General features: G+C 37.1%; 1 protein-coding gene and 1 pseudogene across 3 annotated transcripts in view; both read left to right on the forward strand.

Moving 5' to 3' along the window:
• Positions 1–5,000, forward strand: part of LOC135109642 (uncharacterized) — a 105,250-nt gene that overhangs the window by 53,808 nt on the left and 46,442 nt on the right. The gene's annotated exons all lie outside the window — the stretch shown is intronic.
• LOC135110001 (cilia- and flagella-associated protein 251-like) overlaps positions 3,378–5,000 on the forward strand; it is a 5,869-nt pseudogene continuing 4,246 nt past the window's right edge.

Raw genomic sequence — 5,000 nt, forward strand, 5'->3', positions numbered from 1 at the left:
TGTAGAGTGTGCAGTTTTTTTTTTCAATCTTCTTACTTCATATCATGCATTTTATTATGTATGATACGATTTGTGTTAATTTGATGTATTTTGTTGATATGTCGCTTTGCTTCTCCCGTGTCAATAACCTAACTGAATGTGAATGGCTGTATAGGTACCTGAATGGATGACTGTCTGTATGTATGGCTGATTGTCAAAAGGAAGGGCAATAATCATTTCTCTTCCTTCAATTCTGGGTCGCTCGCTGTCTGAATTATGAATGTGTGACTGTCTGATGTTTTCGCTGTCTGTCTCGCTGTCTGTCCGTCCGTCTGTGTGTCTGTGTTTCTCTCTCTCTCTCTCTCTCTCTCTCTCTCTCTCTCTCTCTCTCTCTCTCTCTCTCTCTCTCTCTCTCTCTCTCTCTCTCTTGCAGTCTGAGTGGGAGTGTAAATTTTTGGTCTCTTCCTTTACACCTTTATGTACGTGTCTCCTCTTGCTGTGTATATGTAAATGAGAGAGAGAGAGAGAGAGAGAGAGAGAGAGAGAGAGAGAGAGAGAGAGAGAGAGAGAGAGAGAGAGAGAGAGAGAGAGAGAGAGAGAGAGAGAGAGAGAGATAATACGACACATAATACAAAATAGAAAATAATACAAGAAAAAGAATAAGAAAGAGACAATAAGAAAATACAAGAGAAAAATGAGAATAAAAGAAAAAAAGAATGAAACTGAGAAGAAAAGGATAAAAGAAAAAACAGGAAAGAGAATACAAGAAACAGAATAAGAGAGAAAGCAAGGGAGACAATCAGAGAGAGAGAGAGAGAGAGAGAGAGAGAGAGAGAGAGAGAGAGAGAGAGAGAGAGAGAGAGAGAGAGAGAGAGAGAGAGAGAAATTTAAAGATAGGAAAGTCTCAACACAGCGGCGGGGGAATAAACCAGAACACCTTAATGGCACTGGCGGGGTGAGGAGGAAAGTCCAGGTGTTCCATTTGTAATCACGTAGAGGAGGAGGAGGAGGAGGAGGAGGAGGAGGAGGAGGAGGAGGAGGAGGAGGAGGAGAAAGAAAACGACATCTGCGGAAAAGATATAGCGAAAAAAGAAAAAGGAAAATGGAAAGAAACGTAAGAAAAATTATAAACACACTAAAAAAAAAAAAAAATACGAGGAAATTCAACAGGAAAAGGAAAACAAACAAGACGGAATTATGAAAGAAAAGAAAGAAAATTATAACTACACAAATAGAGAAAGGGAAATGAAAAATAGAAAGGTTAGAAAATGGCCAAGAAAGAAATAGACAAATTATAACGAGACCAGAAAAAAGGGAAGAAATAAACAGAGATAAAGAAAATAGAAACAAGATCGAAATAAGAAAAGTAAACACGATCAGGCTAAAGAAAAAAAAAGAAAGAAAGAAAATGAAGTTACAACAGCTCAAAATAGAAGGAGAGGAGAAAGAAGAGGCGAGATAAAAGATTAAAAACGGGAGAAAACACGAAGGGAGGAAGGGAAAGAATCCAAAAAGAAGAAAAGGAGTAGAAAGAGAGTTTCGTACCGTCCCCTTCCACCTTTCGCCGCCGCCGCAGCCGCCTCCACCTCCTCCTCCTCAACCTTCACCCTTTCAACGACAAATTCACAGACAAGTATATTTTTTTCCTGTTTTAAGTTCGTTATCTCTCTCTCTCTCTCTCTCTCTCTCTCTCTCTCTCTCTCTCTCTCTCTCTCTCTCTCTCTCTCTCTCTCTCTCTCTCTCTCTCTCTCTCTCTCTCTCTCTCTATTCAGTCTTAACGCCTCTTCTCCATGTTCCACCCAGCTCCTCTCCTTCTTTCGTCTCAGTGTCCCTTTTAAATTTTCCTTTTCTTGATCACTATTGTAAATTCCATTATTCCAAAAGGTCTCCCCTTGACATTTTCCAGCACCAAGCACTGCCCGCCGCTGCTTCTGCTTCTCATTTTATCACTAATTTTATCTCCTCTTCCCATTTCCGTTCGTTCGCCCATTAAGTGAACGGCCGCTATGGACTCTGTTTTTAGTAATGAAATGTAGGATCTGATTTCATGCAATATAATAGTTGTTGTAGTAATACCGGTGCAATGTTCAGTCTCTCTCTCTCTCTCTCTCTCTCTCTCTCTCTCTCTCTCTCTCTCTCTCTCTCTCTCTCTCTCTCTCTCTCTCTGTCTCTTCACTGGCCTTTTAGTAAACTTCAAACCTCTTTAAATATTTTGCTACATATAAAATTAATAAGGCACAGAGTGGTGACGTCGCGGCTCTCCAGAGAAATTAATGAGACTCAGAGTTTGTCTACCACTGCAGGCGAGCGATTGAGAAATCAGTTATATGTATACTCTTGATACTCAATATACATAAAAAAAAAAATCGTGTGATGGGAACCTTGGAACAAAAAGTCGTAGCGGAAGTAAATTATGAAAAATGAGATACGGAGCTTACGTAGCAAGACGCAGCGTTCTTCTACCACTGCCTGCAGGCGATAGGGAATTAGTTAATGATGATGTTGCTAATGCTACTATAAAAATAAAATATAAAGTGAGATTACGAAAAAACAATTAAATGGTGACATACAGATATCAGTGAGGCATAGAATTACTTTATCATTGACTGCTGGCAATAGGAAATTAGCTAATGTTGATATTGATGCTATTGCTACAAAAAAATAAATAAATAAATAAATAAATAAATGAATAAAAATATTTAAAAAAATAAATTGAGAGACTGAGAAGACAAGAACGCGTTGAAGAAATGGTGAAATTCAGGTAGAGAAATTAATGAAGCACAGAATTACTTTAACTTTAGCTGCAGGCGATAGAGAATTGTTGATATTGCTACTTCTACTGAAAATAAAACAATAATGAAATGTGAAGTTGCGAGGGAACAAGGACGCGTAGTAGAAGTATATGGTACAAATACAGGTAAAGAAATTAGTGAGATACAGAACTGGCTGTAAATGGCAGAAAAATAATTAATTGTATGCAATATTAAAAAAAAATAAATAAATAAATAATACAATAAAATAAATAAACAATAAAATAAATAAACAAATAAATAAATAAACAAATAAATAAAAGGCAAAAAAGACGAGAAACTGAGAAAGAAAGAACGTGTAGTAGAACGAAAGGTGAAACACACATACATGAAGCAGTGAGGTCTAGAATCACTTAATAATCCCTGGCAGCAAGTTGTAGAGTGATTAATGATATACGATAATGAAAAAAAAAAATAAATAAATTAACAGCAAAAACAAGAACGAGCAGCAGAATGAACTGGTACAACACGGACACGTATTAGTAAAGTACAGAATTACTTCATTATACACTGTACTACATAAAAAAGAAAAAGGGGGAGAGATGAGAAACTGCAAAAGGAAGATTGTGTAGTCGAAGGAAATGTGAAATGCAGATACAGAAGTTTGTGAGGTAAAGAATTATACCGTTGGTCGTAAATGTTAAGAGAAACTATTAATGATGCACCATACTAAAACAAAAAATAGGAAGAAAAAAAGTTAAACAGCAAAAAGAATAATGTGTAAAAGCAAATGGTGAAATATACAGAAATCAGGTAAAGAATTACTCCACGACTGCCAATAGCTTGTAAAGTAATAATTAATGATACACTGTACTATACGAGAGAAAGAAAAAAAGAAAGGAAAAGTGGTGAGAGAAACTGCATCAGGAATAACGTACGATAGAAGTTAACACCGTCAGTAAAAGTTAAGAGGAATAAGTGAAGCAATGAATAACTCACTGGCCTTAAGTGCCGGAGAAATATTTAGTGGCAATGAACTACTCTACAAGAAAAAGAAATGATGTGACTGACACTTAGATATAGAGACGCGTAGGAGAATACAATGAAAGAACACAGGGAATGTAACTAGATAGACAGAATTCGCCTGTCAGCATTGGGAGGCGAGAAGGAAATTGCTAATGATGTATACTGTTCTGTCACAAAAATCAACTAAATGTGACAGAAACAGCAGAGTAGAGAACACGTGACAGGAGTAAATGCTGAGCTACAGGCAGAGCAGCTCCCTTAAAAAAAAAGTAAGAGGTTTACATTCTGACACAATGAACGATGTTACTTGCCACGCTTGGTGATTACGGTGGCAACAGTTGGCAGCCCTGCACACTAGGGAGGGTTACTGTATATTATGGCCTGGGAAACAGATTGGCATATTAGCATCACGTCAAGCCACGCATACCAACCTTACCAACGCGACACGTGATCAAGCAGCTGGCTCCATATTGTTCATTATGTCACAGTTCGCGCCACATTTTAAAGAGAGTTTCGGGAGCTGCTGTACGGATGTGAGTGAACCGCAAAATCTCTCTGACATTGACACCCAGTGGTAGAGATTTTCGCGGCTTTGCAATTTGTTATACTACTAATACTCACAAAAGCGAACTGACAGAAACCAGGAAGAGAAGTAAATGATGAGATAAAGAGATGAAATATAATTAGAGGAAGAATTATTCTGTCATTACTGGAAAGCAATAGAGAAATAATTAATGACTTACGGTGATCTGCTGTACTGATCTGCCGCCAAATAAAAAATATGACACAGTAAAGGAAAGTAAAAGAATAAATGTCGAAATACAGATGCATAAATCAGTGAAGCATAGAATTTCTCTAACAATGATAGCAAGCGACTGACCCTTTACGACTTGCAACACCAATACCAGAAAAAAAAAATGACAAACAAAGAACTGAGAAAGCGTAATAAAAGGAAATTATGAAAGATATAAAAGAGAGAGGTAATAATTCAGGTAAAATTTGTCTGTCATTAATGGAAAGCAAGAGAGAAATGATTAATGATTTACCGTGAACTGCTATAATCTCCTAAAAAGAGAAAATGTAACAGAACCAGAAAGAAATATGGAGACATTAATGAAAGAGGTACACCATTTCTTTAATAGTGACGGAAAATTAAATGTCATACGAGTTGCTACATCACTATCCAAAACTGAGTGAGCATGACGGAAACCACGAGGAAAAGAACGCGTAATAAAGGTAAATGAT

Source organism: Scylla paramamosain, chromosome 19 (genome assembly GCF_035594125.1).
Source record: "Scylla paramamosain isolate STU-SP2022 chromosome 19, ASM3559412v1, whole genome shotgun sequence".
Classification (NCBI taxonomy): Eukaryota; Metazoa; Arthropoda; class Malacostraca; order Decapoda; family Portunidae; genus Scylla; species Scylla paramamosain.